Here is a 14,233-nt window from a genome sequence, read left to right as displayed (position 1 = left end):
CCTTTTGCTTTGAGGCTGTGACCACCTTATTTTTCTGTCCAACACAAATCTTCATTGGTTTCCTGTGAGGTGTTTTGGATCCCCATCTCTTGCTATGAACTGGCAAAACAGCAGAATCCCCTTGACAATCTTGATTTCTCAAGGGAAATGAGAGAACACTATACACCATCCAAGATATTAAAATATTGTCAAGGCCCAACGCGGCTGAATACTCTGAGGAGATGGCCTGTGAGGTGCCGCCTTTCAACTTTTCCCCCTTAGTATGGTGGTCAGTAACATGCGGGAGACTGCGGAGGGGGTCATTTTTTTAATTGGGAACTGATGTGCTTTTACTCAATTCGGGAACCTCACAAGCCAAATTTGTAGTATTTTGCACGAATTGCAAGAGATGTTTACAAGTCGACGGTTGAAGTGGAAGCTCGTATTGAATTTGCTAGAGTTGATATGCCAAGCCTTCGATAGCTCAGTTGGTAGAGGGGAGGACTGTAGTGGTAAAACAGGCATCCTTAGGTCGCTGGTTCAAATCCGGCTCGAAGGACTCTTGCCAAATGCACATTTTATTGAATACTTGGAAAGTAAAATACTTGGAAAGTAAAATAACAGACAATTTATAATTATATTATATTTCATCACTGAAAATAGATGCCTTTTGCTTTGAGGCTGTGGCCACGTTATTTTTCTGTCCAACACGAATCTTCATTGGTTTCCTGTCAGGTGATTTGGATCCCCATCTCTTGCTATGAACTGGCAAAACAGCAGAATCCCCTTGACAATCTTGATTTCTCAAGGGAAATGAGAGAACACTATACACCATCCAAGATTTTAAAATATTGTCAAGGCCCAACACGGCTGAATACTCTGAGGAGATGGCCTGTGAGGCGCCGCCTTTCAACTTTTCCCCCTTAGTATGGTGGTCATTAACATGCAGGAGACTGCGGAGGGGGTCATTTTTTTAATTGGGAACTGATGTGCTTTTACTCAATTCGGGAACCTCACAAGCCAAATTTGTAGTATTTTGCACGAATTGCAAGAGATGTTTACAAGTCGATGGTTGAAGTGGAAGCTCGTATTGAGTTTGCTAGAGAATGATTTGCCAAGCCTTCGAAAGCTCAGTTGGTAGAGCGGAGGACTGTAGTGTTAAAACAGGCATCCTTAGGTCGCTGGTTCAAATCCGGCTCGAAGGACTTTTGCCAAATGCAAATTTTATTGAATACTTGGAAAGTAAAATACTTGGAAAATAAAATAACAGACAATTTATAATTATATTATATTTCATCACTGAAAATAGATGCCTTTTGCTTTGAGGCTGTGGCCACGTTATGTTTCTGTCCAACACCAATCTTCATTGGTTTCCTGTGAGGTGTTTCAGATCCCCATCTCTTGCTATGAACTGGCAAAACAGCAGAATCCCCTTGACAATCTTGATTTCTCAAGGGAAATGAGAGAACAGTATACACCATCCAAGATATTAAAATATTGTCAAGGCCCAACACGGCTGAATACTCTGAGGAGATGGCCTGTGAGGCGCCGCCTTTCAACTTTTCCCCCTTAGTATGGTGGTCAGTAACATGCGGGAGACTGCGGAGGGGGTCATTTTTTTCATTGGGAACTGATGTGCTTTTACTCAATTCGGGAACGTCACAAGCCAAATTTGTAGTATTTTGCACGAATTGCAAGAGATGTTTACAAGTCGACGGTTGAAGTGGAAGCTCGTATTGAGTTTGCTAGAGAACGATTTGCCAAGCCTTCGATAGCTCAGTTGGTAGAGCAGAGGACTGTAATGGTAAAACAGGCATCCTTAGGTGGCTGGTTCAAATCCGGCTCGAGGGACTTTTGCCAAATGCACATTTTATTGAATACTTGGAAAGTAAAATACTTGGTAAGTAAAATAACAGACAATTTATAATTATATTATATTTCATCACTGAAAATAGATGCCTTTTGCTTTGAGGCTGTGGCCACGTTATTTTTCTGTCCGACACCAATCTTCGTTGGTTTCCTGTGAGGTATTTTGGATCCCCATCTCTTGCTATGAACTGACAAAACAGCAGAATCCCCTTGACAATCTTGATTTCTCAAGGGAAATGGGAGAACACTATACACCATCCAAGATATTAAAATATTGTCAAGGCCGAACACTGATGAATACTCTGAGGAGATGGCCTGTGAGGCGCCGCCTTTCAACTTTTCCTCCTTTGTATGGTGGTCAATAACATGCGGGAGACTGCGGAGGGGGTCATTTTTTTAATTGTGAACTGATGTGCTTTTACTCAATTCGGGAACCTCACAAGCCAAATTTGTAGTATTTTGCACGAATTGCAAGAGATGTTTGAATGTCGACGGTTGAAGTGGAAGCTCGTATTGAGCTTGCTAGAGACTGATTTGCCAAGCCTTTGATAGCTCAGTTGGTAGAGCGGAGGACTATAGTGGTAAAACAGGCATCCTTAGGTCGCTGGTTCAAATCCGGCTCGAAGGACTTTTGCCAAATGCACATTTTATTGAATACTTGGAAAGTAAAATACTTGGAAAGTAAAATAACAGACAATTTATAATTATATTATATTTCATCACTGAAAATAGATGCCTTTTGCTTTGAGGCTGTGACCACCTTATTTTTCTGTCCAACACAAATCTTCATTGGTTTCCTGTGAGGTGTTTTGGATCCCCATCTCTTGCTATGAACTGGCAAAACAGCAGAATCCCCTTGACAATCTTGATTTCTCAAGGGAAATGAGAGAACACTATACACCATCCAAGATATTAAAATATTGTCAAGGCCCAACGCGGCTGAATACTCTGAGGAGATGGCCTGTGAGGTGCCGCCTTTCAACTTTTCCCCCTTAGTATGGTGGTCAGTAACATGCGGGAGACTGCGGAGGGGGTCATTTTTTTAATTGGGAACTAATGTGCTTTTACTCAATTCGGGAACCTCACAAGCCAAATTTGTAGTATTTTGCACGAATTGCAAGAGATGTTTACAAGTCGACGGTTGAAGTGGAAGCTCGTATTGAGTTTGCTAGAGTTGATATGCCAAGCCTTCGATAGCTCAGTTGGTAGAGGGGAGGACTGTAGTGGTAAAACAGGCATCCTTAGGTCGCTGGTTCAAATCCGGCTCGAAGGACTCTTGCCAAATGCACATTTTATTGAATACTTGGAAAGTAAAATACTTGGAAAGTAAAATAACAGACAATTTATAATTATATTATATTTCATCACTGAAAATAGATGCCTTTTGCTTTGAGGCTGTGGCCACGTTATTTTTCTGTCCAACACGAATCTTCATTGGTTTCCTGTCAGGTGTTTTGGATCCCCATCTCTTGCTATGAACTGGCAAAACAGCAGAATCCCCTTGACAATCTTGATTTCTCAAGGGAAATGAGAGAACACTATACACCATCCAAGATATTAAAATATTGTCAAGGCCCAACACGGCTGAATACTCTGAGCTGATGGCCTGTGAGGCGCCGCCTTTCAACTTTTCCCCCTTAGTATAGTGGTCATTAACATGCGGGAGACTGCGGAGGGGGTCATTTTTTTAATTGGGAACTGATGTGCTTTTACTCAATTCGGGAACCTCACAAGCCAAATTTGTAGTATTTTGCACGAATTGCAAGAGATGTTTACAAGTGGACGGTTGAAGTGGAAGCTCGTATTGAGTTTGCTAGAGAATGATTTGCCAAGCCTTCGATAGCTCGTCGCTGATTCAAATCCGGCTCAAAGGACTTTTGCCAAATGCACATTTTATTGAATACTTGGAAAGTAAAATACTTGGAAAGTAAAATAACAGACAATTTATAATTATATTATATTTCATCACTGAAAATAGATGCCTTTTGCTTTGAGGCTGTGGCCACGTTATTTTTCTGTCCGACACCAATCTTCGTTGGTTTCCTGTGACGTGTTTTGGATCCCCATCTCTTGCTATGAACTGACAAAACAGCAGAATCCCCTTGACAATCTTGATTTCTCAAGGGAAATGAGAGAACACTATAAAATATTGTCAAGGCCCAACGCGGCTGAATACTCTGAGGAGATGGCCTGTGAGGTGCCGCCTTTCAACTTTTCCCCCTTAGTATGGTGGTCAGTAACATGCGGGAGACTGCGGAGGGGTCATTTTTTTAATTGGGAACTGATGTGCTTTTACTCAATTCGGGAACCTCACAAGCCAAATTTGTAGTATTTTGCACGAATTGCAAGAGATGTTTGAATGTCGACGGTTGAAGTGGAAGCTCGTATTGAGCTTGCTAGAGACTGATCTGCCAAGCCTTCGATAGCTCAGTTGGTAGAGCGGAGGACTGTAGTGGTAAAACAGGCATCCTTAGGTCGCTGGTTCAAGTCCAGCTCGAAGGACTTTTGCCACATGCACATTTTATTGAATACTTGGAAAGTAAAATACTTGGAAAGTAAAATAACAGACAATTTATAATTATATTATATTTCATCACTGAAAATAGATGCCTTTTGCTTTGAGGCTGTGGCCACGTTATTTTTCTGTCCAACACGAATCTTCATTGGTTTCCTGTGAGGTGTTTTGGATCCCCATCTCTTGCTATGAACTGGCAAAACAGCAGAATCCCCTTGACAATCTTGATTTCTCAAGAGAAATGAGAGAACACTATACACCATCCAAGATATTAAAATATTGTCAAGGCCCAACGCGGCTGAATACTCTGAGGAGATGGCCTGTGAGGTGCCGACTTTCAACTTTTCCCCCTGAGTATGGTGGTCAGTAACATGCGGGCGACTGCGGAGGGGGTCATTTTTTTAATTGGGAACTGATGTGCTTTTACTCAATTCGGGAACCTCACAAGCCAAATTTGTAGTATTTTGCACGAATTGCAAGAGATGTTTACAAGTCGACGGTTGAAGTGGAAGCTCGTATTGAGTTTGCTAGAGTTGATTTGCCAAGCCTTCGATAGCTCAGTTGGTAGAGCGGAGGACTGTAGTAGTAAAACAGGCATCCTTAGGTCACTGGTTCAAATCCGGTTCGAAGGACTTTTGCCAAATGCACATTTTATTGAATACTTGGAAAGTAAAATACTTGGAAAGTAAAATAACAGACAATTTATAATTATATTATATTTCATCACTGAAAATAGATGCCTTTTGCTTTGAGGCTGTGGCCACGTTATTTTTCTGTCCAACACGAATCTTCATTGGTTTCCTGTCAGGTGTTTTGGATCCCCATCTCTTGCTATGAACTGGCAAAACAGCAGAATCCCCTTGACAATCTTGATTTCTCAAGAGAAATGAGAGAACACTATACACCATCCAAGATATTAAAATATTGTCAAGGCCCAACGCGGCTGAATACTCTGAGGAGATGGCCTGTGAGGTGCCGCCTTTCAACTTTTCCCCCTTAGTATGGTGGTCAGTAACATGCGGGAGACTGCAGAGGGGGTCATTTTTTTAATTGGGAACTGATGTGCTTTTACTCAATTCGGGAACCTCACAAGCCAAATTTGTAGTATTTTGCACGAATTGCAAGAGATGTTTGAATGTCGACGGTTGAAGTGGAAGCTCGTATTGAGCTTGCTAGAGACTGATTTGCCAAGCCTTCGATAGCTCAGTTGGTAGAGCGGAGGACTGTAGTGGTAAAACAGGCATCCTTAGGTCGCTGGTTCAAATCCAGCTCGAAGGACTTTTGCCAAATGCACATTTTATTGAATACTTGGAAAGTAAAATACTTGGAAAGTAAAATAACAGACAATTTATAATTATATTATATTTCATCACTGAAAATAGATGCCTTTTGCTTTGAGGCTGTGGCCACGTTATTTTTCTGTCCAACACGAATCTTCATTGGTTTCCTGTGAGGTGTTTTGGATCCCCATCTCTTGCTATGAACTGGCAAAACAGCAGAATCCCCTTGACAATCTTGATTTCTCAAGAGAAATGAGAGAACACTATACACCATCCAAGATATTAAAATATTGTCAAGGCCCAACGCGGCTGAATACTCTGAGGAGATGGCCTGTGAGGTGCCGACTTTCAACTTTTCCCCCTGAGTATGGTGGTCAGTAACATGCGGGCGACTGCGGAGGGGGTCATTTTTTTAATTGGGAACTGATGTGCTTTTACTCAATTCGGGAACCTCACAAGCCAAATTTGTAGTATTTTGCACGAATTGCAAGAGATGTTTACAAGTCGACGGTTGAAGTGGAAGCTCGTATTGAGTTTGCTAGAGTTGATTTGCCAAGCCTTCGATAGCTCAGTTGGTAGAGCGGAGGACTGTAGTAGTAAAACAGGCATCCTTAGGTCACTGGTTCAAATCCGGTTCGAAGGACTTTTGCCAAATGCACATTTTATTGAATACTTGGAAAGTAAAATACTTGGAAAGTAAAATAACAGACAATTTATAATTATATTATATTTCATCACTGAAAATAGATGCCTTTTGCTTTGAGGCTGTGCCCACGTTATTTTTCTGTCCAACACGAATCTTCATTGGTTTCCTGTCAGGTGTTTTGGATCCCCATCTCTTGCTATGAACTGGCAAAACAGCAGAATCCCCTTGACAATCTTGATTTCTCAAGGGAAATGAGAGAACACTATACACCATCCAAGATATTAAAATATTGTCAAGGCCCAACACGGCTGAATACTCTGAGGAGATGGCCTGTGAGGCGCCGCCTTTCAACTTTTCCCCCTTAGTATAGTGGTCATTAACATGCGGGAGACTGCGGAGGGGGTCATTTTTTTAATTGGGAACTGATGTGCTTTTACTCAATTCGGGAACCTCACAAGCCAAATTTGTAGTATTTTGCACGAATTGCAAGAGATGTTTACAAGTGGACGGTTGAAGTGGAAGCTCGTATTGAGTTTGCTAGAGAATGATTTGCCAAGCCTTCGATAGCTCGTCGCTGATTCAAATCCGGCTCAAAGGACTTTTGCCAAATGCACATTTTATTGAATACTTGGAAAGTAAAATACTTGGAAAGTAAAATAACAGACAATTTATAATTATATTATATTTCATCACTGAAAATAGATGCCTTTTGCTTTGAGGCTGTGACCACCTTATTTTTCTGTCCAACACAAATCTTCATTGGTTTCCTGTGAGGTGTTTTGGATCCCCATCTCTTGCTATGAACTGGCAAAACAGCAGAATCCCCTTGACAATCTTGATTTCTCAAGGGAAATGAGAGAACACTATACACCATCCAAGATATTAAAATATTGTCAAGGCCCAACGCGGCTGAATACTCTGAGGAGATGGCCTGTGAGGTGCCGCCTTTCAACTTTTCCCCCTTAGTATGGTGGTCAGTAACATGCGGGAGACTGCGGAGGGGGTCATTTTTTTAATTGGGAACTGATGTGCTTTTACTCAATTCGGGAACCTCACAAGCCAAATTTGTAGTATTTTGCACGAATTGCAAGAGATGTTTACAAGTCGACGGTTGAAGTGGAAGCTCGTATTGAGTTTGCTAGAGTTGATATGCCAAGCCTTCGATAGCTCAGTTGGTAGAGGGGAGGACTGTAGTGGTAAAACAGGCATTCTTAGGTCGCTGGTTCAAATCCGGCTTGAAGGACTCTTGCCAAATGCACATTTTATTGAATACTTGGAAAGTAAAATAACAGACAATTTATAATTATATTATATTTCATCACTGAAAATAGATGCCTTTTGCTTTGAGGCTGTGGCCACGTTATTTTTCTGTCCAACACGAATCTTCATTGGTTTCCTGTCAGGTGTTTTGGATCCCCATCTCTTGCTATGAACTGGCAAAACAGCAGAATCCCCTTGACAATCTTGATTTCTCAAGGGAAATGAGAGAACACTATACACCATCCAAGATATTAAAATATTGTCAAGGCCCAACACGGCTGAATACTCTGAGGAGATGGCCTGTGAGGCGCCGCCTTTCAACTTTTCCCCCTTAGTATAGTGGTCATTAACATGCGGGAGACTGCGGAGGGGGTCATTTTTTTAATTGGGAACTGATGTGCTTTTACTCAATTCGGGAACCTCACAAGCCAAATTTGTAGTATTTTGCACGAATTGCAAGAGATGTTTACAAGTGGACGGTTGAAGTGGAAGCTCGTATTGAGTTTGCTAGAGAATGATTTGCCAAGCCTTCGATAGCTCGTCGCTGATTCAAATCCGGCTCAAAGGACTTTTGCCAAATGCACATTTTATTGAATACTTGGAAAGTAAAATACTTGGAAAGTAAAATAACAGACAATTTATAATTATATTATATTTCATCACTGAAAATAGATGCCTTTTGCTTTGAGGCTGTGGCCACATTATTTTTCTGTCCGACACCAATCTTCGTTGTTTTCCTGTGAGGTATTTTGGATCCCCATCTCTTGCTATGAACTGACAAAACAGCAGAATCCCCTTGACAATCTTGATTTCTCAAGGGAAATGGGAGAACACTATACACCATCCAAGATATTAAAATATTGTCAAGGCCGAACACTGATGAATACTCTGAGGAGCTGGCCTGTGAGGCGCCGCCTTTCAACTTTTCCTCCTTTGTATGGTGGTCAGTAACATGCGGGAGACTGCGGAGGGGGTCATTTTTTAAATTGTGAACTGATGTGCTTTTACTCAATTCGGGAACCTCACAAGCCAAATTTGTAGTATTTTGCACGAATTGCAAGAGATGTTTACAAGTCGACGGTTGAAGTGGAAGCTCGTATTGAGTTTGCTAGAGAACGATTTGCCAAGCCTTCGATAGCTCAGTTGGTAGAGCGGAGGACTATAGTGGTAAAACAGGCATCCTTAGGTCGCTGGTTCAAATCCGGCTCGAAGGACTTTTGCCAAATGCACATTTTATTGAATACTTGGAAAGTAAAATACTTGGAAAGTAAAATAACAGACAATTTATAATTATATTATATTTCATCACTGAAAATAGATGCCTTTTGCTTTGAGGCTGTGGCCACGTTATTTTTCTGTCCGACACCAATCTTCGTTGTTTTCCTGTGAGGTATTTTGGATCCCCATCTCTTGCTATGAACTGACAAAACAGCAGAATCCCCTTGACAATCTTGATTTCTCAAGGGAAATGGGAGACACTATACACCATCCAAGATATTAAAATATTGTCAAGGCCGAACACTGATGAATACTCTGAGGAGATGGCCTGTGAGGCGCCGCCTTTCAACTTTTCCTCCTTTGTATGGTGGTCAGTAACATGCGGGAGACTGCGGAGGGGGTCATTTTTTAAATTGTGAACTGATGTGCTTTTACTCAATTCGGGAACCTCACAAGCCAAATTTGTAGTATTTTGCACGAATTGCAAGAGATGTTTGAATGTCGACGGTTGAAGTGGAAGCTCGTATTGAGCTTGCTAGAGACTGATTTGCCAAGCCTTCGATAGCTCAGTTGGTAGAGCGGAGGACTGTAGTGGTAAAACAGGCATCCTTAGGTCGCTGGTTCAAATCCGGCTCGAAGTACTTTTGCCAAATGCACATTTTATTGAATACTTGGAAAGTAAAATACTTGGAAAGTAAAATAACAGACAATTTATAATTATATTATATTTCATCACTGAAAATAGATGCCTTTTGCTTTGAGGCTGTGACCACGTTATTTTTCTGTCCAACACGAATCTTCATTGGTTTCCTGTGAGGTGTTTTGGATCCCCATCTCTTGCTATGAACTGGCAAAACAGCAGAATCCCCTTGACAATCTTGATTTCTCAAGAGAAATGAGAGAACACTATACACCATCCAAGATATTAAAATATTGTCAAGGCCCAACGCGGCTGAATACTCTGAGGAGATGGCCTGTGAGGTGCCGCCTTTCAACTTTTCCCCCTGAGTATGGTGGTCAGTAACATGCGGGCGACTGCGGAGGGGGTCATTTTTTTAATTGGGAACTGATGTGCTTTTACTCAATTCGGGAACCTCACAAGCCAAATTTGTAGTATTTTGCACGAATTGCAAGAGATGTTTACAAGTCGGCGGTTGAAGTGGAAGCTCGTATTGAGTTTGCTAGAGTTGATTTGCCAAGCCTTCGATAGCTCAGTTGGTAGAGCGGAGGACTGTAGTGGTAGAACAGGCATCCTTAGGTCACTGGTTCAAATCCGGTTCGAAGGACTTTTGCCAAATGCACATTTTATTGAATACTTGGAAAGTAAAATACTTGGAAAGTAAAATAACAGACAATTTATAATTATATTATATTTCATCACTGAAAATAGATGCCTTTTGCTTTGAGGCTGTGACCACGTTATTTTTCTGTCCAACACGAATCTTCATTGGTTTCCTGTGAGGTGTTTTGGATCCCCATCTCTTGCTATGAACTGGCAAAACAGCAGAATCCCCTTGACAATCTTGATTTCTCAAGAGAAATGAGAGAACACTATACACCATCCAAGATATTAAAATATTGTCAAGGCCCAACGCGGCTGAATACTCTGAGGAGATGGCCTGTGAGGTGCCGCCTTTCAACTTTTCCCCCTTAGTATGGTGGTCAGTAACATGCGGGCGACTGCGGAGGGGGTCATTTTTTTAATTGGGAACTGATGTGCTTTTACTCAATTCGGGAACCTCACAAGCCAAATTTGTAGTATTTTGCACGAATTGCAAGAGATGTTTACAAGTCGACGGTTGAAGTGGAAGCTCGTATTGAGTTTGCTAGAGAATGATTTGCCAAGCCTTCGAAAGCTCAGTTGGTAGAGCGGAGGACTGTAGTGGTAAAACAGGCATCCTTAGGTCGCTGGTTCAAATCCAGCTCGAAGGACTTTTGCCAAATGCAAATTTTATTGAATACTTGGAAAGTAAAATACTTGGAAAATAAAATAACAGACAATTTATAATTATATTATATTTCATCACTGAAAATAGATGCCTTTTGCTTTGAGGCTGTGGCCACGTTATGTTTCTGTCCAACACCAATCTTCATTGGTTTCCTGTGAGGTGTTTCAGATCCCCATCTCTTGCTATGAACTGGCAAAACAGCAGAATCCCCTTGACAATCTTGATTTCTCAAGGGAAATGAGAGAACAGTATACACCATCCAAGATATTAAAATATTGTCAAGGCCCAACACGGCTGAATACTCTGAGGAGATGGCCTGTGAGGCGCCGCCTTTCAACTTTTCCCCCTTAGTATGGTGGTCAGTAACATGCGGGAGACTGCGGAGGGGGTCATTTTTTTCATTGGGAACTGATGTGCTTTTACTCAATTCGGGAACGTCACAAGCCAAATTTGTAGTATTTTGCACGAATTGCAAGAGATGTTTACAAGTCGACGGTTGAAGTGGAAGCTCGTATTGAGTTTGCTAGAGAACGATTTGCCAAGCCTTCGATAGCTCAGTTGGTAGAGCAGAGGACTGTAATGGTAAAACAGGCATCCTTAGGTGGCTGGTTCAAATCCGGCTCGAGGGACTTTTGCCAAATGCACATTTTATTGAATACTTGGAAAGTAAAATACTTGGAAAGTAAAATAACAGACAATTTATAATTATATTATATTTCATCACTGAAAATAGATGCCTTTTGCTTTGAGGCTGTGGCCACTTTATTTTTCTGTCCGACACCAATCTTCGTTGGTTTCCTGTGAGGTATTTTGGATCCCCATCTCTTGCTATGAACTGACAAAACAGCAGAATCCCCTTGACAATCTTGATTTCTCAAGGGAAATGGGAGAACACTATACACCATCCAAGATATTAAAATATTGTCAAGGCCGAACACTGATGAATACTCTGAGGAGATGGCCTGTGAGGCGCCGCCTTTCAACTTTTCCTCCTTTGTATGGTGGTCAGTAACATGCGGGAGACTGCGGAGGGGGTCATTTTTTTAATTGTGAACTGATGTGCTTTTACTCAATTCGGGAACCTCACAAGCCAAATTTGTAGTATTTTGCACGAATTACAAGAGATGTTTGAATGTCGATGGTTGAAGTGGAAGCTCGTATTGAGCTTGCTAGAGACTGATTTGCCAAGCATTTGATAGCTCAGTTGGTAGAGCGGAGGACTATAGTGGTAAAACAGGCATCCTTAGGTCGCTGGTTCAAATCCGGCTCGAAGGACTTTTGCCAAATGCACATTTTATTGAATACTTGGAAAGTAAAATACTTGGAAAGTAAAATAACAGACAATTTATAATTATATTATATTTCATCACTGAAAATAGATGCCTTTTGCTTTGAGGCTGTGACCACCTTATTTTTCTGTCCAACACAAATCTTCATTGGTTTCCTGTGAGGTGTTTTGGATCCCCATCTCTTGCTATGAACTGGCAAAACAGCAGAATCCCCTTGACAATCTTGATTTCTCAAGGGAAATGAGAGAACACTATACACCATCCAAGATATTAAAATATTGTCAAGGCCCAACGCGGCTGAATACTCTGAGGAGATGGCCTGTGAGGTGCCGCCTTTCAACTTTTCCCCCTTAGTATGGTGGTCAGTAACATGCGGGAGACTGCGGAGGGGGTCATTTTTTTAATTGGGAACTGATGTGCTTTTACTCAATTCGGGAACCTCACAAGCCAAATTTGTAGTATTTTGCACGAATTGCAAGAGATGTTTACAAGTCGACGGTTGAAGTGGAAGCTCGTATTGAATTTGCTAGAGTTGATATGCCAAGCCTTCGATAGCTCAGTTGGTAGAGGGGAGGACTGTAGTGGTAAAACAGGCATCCTTAGGTCGCTGGTTCAAATCCGGCTCGAAGGACTCTTGCCAAATGCACATTTTATTGAATACTTGGAAAGTAAAATACTTGGAAAGTAAAATAACAGACAATTTATAATTATATTATATTTCATCACTGAAAATAGATGCCTTTTGCTTTGAGGCTGTGGCCACGTTATTTTTCTGTCCAACACGAATCTTCATTGGTTTCCTGTCAGGTGTTTTGGATCCCCATCTCTTGCTATGAACTGGCAAAACAGCAGAATCCCCTTGACAATCTTGATTTCTCAAGGGAAATGAGAGAACACTATACACCATCCAAGATATTAAAATATTGTCAAGGCCCAACACGGCTGAATACTCTGAGGAGATGGCCTGTGAGGCGCCGCCTTTCAACTTTTCCCCCTTAGTATAGTGGTCATTAACATGCGGGAGACTGCGGAGGGGGTCATTTTTTTAATTGGGAACTGATGTGCTTTTACTCAATTCGGGAACCTCACAAGCCAAATTTGTAGTATTTTGCACGAATTGCAAGAGATGTTTACAAGTGGACGGTTGAAGTGGAAGCTCGTATTGAGTTTGCTAGAGAATGATTTGCCAAGCCTTCGATAGCTCGTCGCTGATTCAAATCCGGCTCAAAGGACTTTTGCCAAATGCACATTTTATTGAATACTTGGAAAGTAAAATACTTGGAAAGTAAAATAACAGACAATTTATAATTATATTATATTTCATCACTGAAAATAGATGCCTTTTGCTTTGAGGCTGTGGCCACATTATTTTTCTGTCCGACACCAATCTTCGTTGTTTTCCTGTGAGGTATTTTGGATCCCCATCTCTTGCTATGAACTGACAAAACAGCAGAATCCCCTTGACAATCTTGATTTCTCAAGGGAAATGGGAGAACACTATACACCATCCAAGATATTAAAATATTGTCAAGGCCGAACACTGATGAATACTCTGAGGAGCTGGCCTGTGAGGCGCCGCCTTTCAACTTTTCCTCCTTTGTATGGTGGTCAGTAACATGCGGGAGACTGCGGAGGGGGTCATTTTTTAAATTGTGAACTGATGTGCTTTTACTCAATTCGGGAACCTCACAAGCCAAATTTGTAGTATTTTGCACGAATTGCAAGAGATGTTTACAAGTCGACGGTTGAAGTGGAAGCTCGTATTGAGTTTGCTAGAGAACGATTTGCCAAGCCTTCGATAGCTCAGTTGGTAGAGCGGAGGACTATAGTGGTAAAACAGGCATCCTTAGGTCGCTGGTTCAAATCCGGCTCGAAGGACTTTTGCCAAATGCACATTTTATTGAATACTTGGAAAGTAAAATACTTGGAAAGTAAAATAACAGACAATTTATAATTATATTATATTTCATCACTGAAAATAGATGCCTTTTGCTTTGAGGCTGTGACCACGTTATTTTTCTGTCCAACACGAATCTTCATTGGTTTCCTGTGAGGTGTTTTGGATCCCCATCTCTTGCTATGAACTGGCAAAACAGCAGAATCCCCTTGACAATCTTGATTTCTCAAGAGAAATGAGAGAACACTATACACCATCCAAGATATTAAAATATTGTCAAGGCCCAACGCGGCTGAATACTCTGAGGAGATGGCCTGTGAGGTGCCGCCTT

General features: G+C 41.4%; 9 non-coding genes across 9 annotated transcripts; all 9 read left to right on the top strand.

Annotated features, from left to right (window-relative positions):
• Positions 1 to 2,390: 2,390 nt before the first annotated feature.
• On the top strand, positions 2,391 to 2,476 carry TRNAY-AUA (transfer RNA tyrosine (anticodon AUA)). The gene is given in 2 exon segments: positions 2,391 to 2,427; positions 2,441 to 2,476. It is a non-coding gene; the product is annotated as a tRNA-Tyr (tRNA).
• A 1,788-nt stretch (positions 2,477 to 4,264) lies between these two features.
• On the top strand, positions 4,265 to 4,350 carry TRNAY-GUA (transfer RNA tyrosine (anticodon GUA)). Its single transcript is given in 2 exon segments — positions 4,265 to 4,301; positions 4,315 to 4,350. It is a non-coding gene; the product is annotated as a tRNA-Tyr (tRNA).
• Positions 4,351 to 4,909: 559 nt separating this feature from the next.
• Positions 4,910 to 4,995, top strand: TRNAY-GUA (transfer RNA tyrosine (anticodon GUA)). Its single transcript is given in 2 exon segments — positions 4,910 to 4,946; positions 4,960 to 4,995. It is a non-coding gene; the product is annotated as a tRNA-Tyr (tRNA).
• Positions 4,996 to 5,555: 560 nt separating this feature from the next.
• On the top strand, positions 5,556 to 5,641 carry TRNAY-GUA (transfer RNA tyrosine (anticodon GUA)). Its single transcript is given in 2 exon segments — positions 5,556 to 5,592; positions 5,606 to 5,641. It is a non-coding gene; the product is annotated as a tRNA-Tyr (tRNA).
• Positions 5,642 to 6,200: 559 nt separating this feature from the next.
• TRNAY-GUA (transfer RNA tyrosine (anticodon GUA)) lies at positions 6,201 to 6,286 on the top strand. The gene is given in 2 exon segments: positions 6,201 to 6,237; positions 6,251 to 6,286. It is a non-coding gene; the product is annotated as a tRNA-Tyr (tRNA).
• A 2,391-nt stretch (positions 6,287 to 8,677) lies between these two features.
• Positions 8,678 to 8,763, top strand: TRNAY-AUA (transfer RNA tyrosine (anticodon AUA)). Its single transcript is given in 2 exon segments — positions 8,678 to 8,714; positions 8,728 to 8,763. It is a non-coding gene; the product is annotated as a tRNA-Tyr (tRNA).
• Positions 8,764 to 9,967: 1,204 nt separating this feature from the next.
• TRNAY-GUA (transfer RNA tyrosine (anticodon GUA)) lies at positions 9,968 to 10,053 on the top strand. Its single transcript is given in 2 exon segments — positions 9,968 to 10,004; positions 10,018 to 10,053. It is a non-coding gene; the product is annotated as a tRNA-Tyr (tRNA).
• A 1,852-nt stretch (positions 10,054 to 11,905) lies between these two features.
• TRNAY-AUA (transfer RNA tyrosine (anticodon AUA)) lies at positions 11,906 to 11,991 on the top strand. Its single transcript is given in 2 exon segments — positions 11,906 to 11,942; positions 11,956 to 11,991. It is a non-coding gene; the product is annotated as a tRNA-Tyr (tRNA).
• Positions 11,992 to 13,797: 1,806 nt separating this feature from the next.
• Positions 13,798 to 13,883, top strand: TRNAY-AUA (transfer RNA tyrosine (anticodon AUA)). The gene is given in 2 exon segments: positions 13,798 to 13,834; positions 13,848 to 13,883. It is a non-coding gene; the product is annotated as a tRNA-Tyr (tRNA).
• The last annotated feature ends 350 nt before the right edge of the window (positions 13,884 to 14,233 follow it).

This window comes from Ambystoma mexicanum, chromosome 1p, assembly GCF_040938575.1.
Source record: "Ambystoma mexicanum isolate Mex_15411 chromosome 1p, UKY_AmexF1_1, whole genome shotgun sequence".
In the NCBI taxonomy this organism is placed as follows: Eukaryota; Metazoa; Chordata; class Amphibia; order Caudata; family Ambystomatidae; genus Ambystoma; species Ambystoma mexicanum.
The sequence above is the reverse complement of the archived record's forward strand: the minus strand, read 5'-3'. Positions and strand labels throughout refer to the sequence as shown.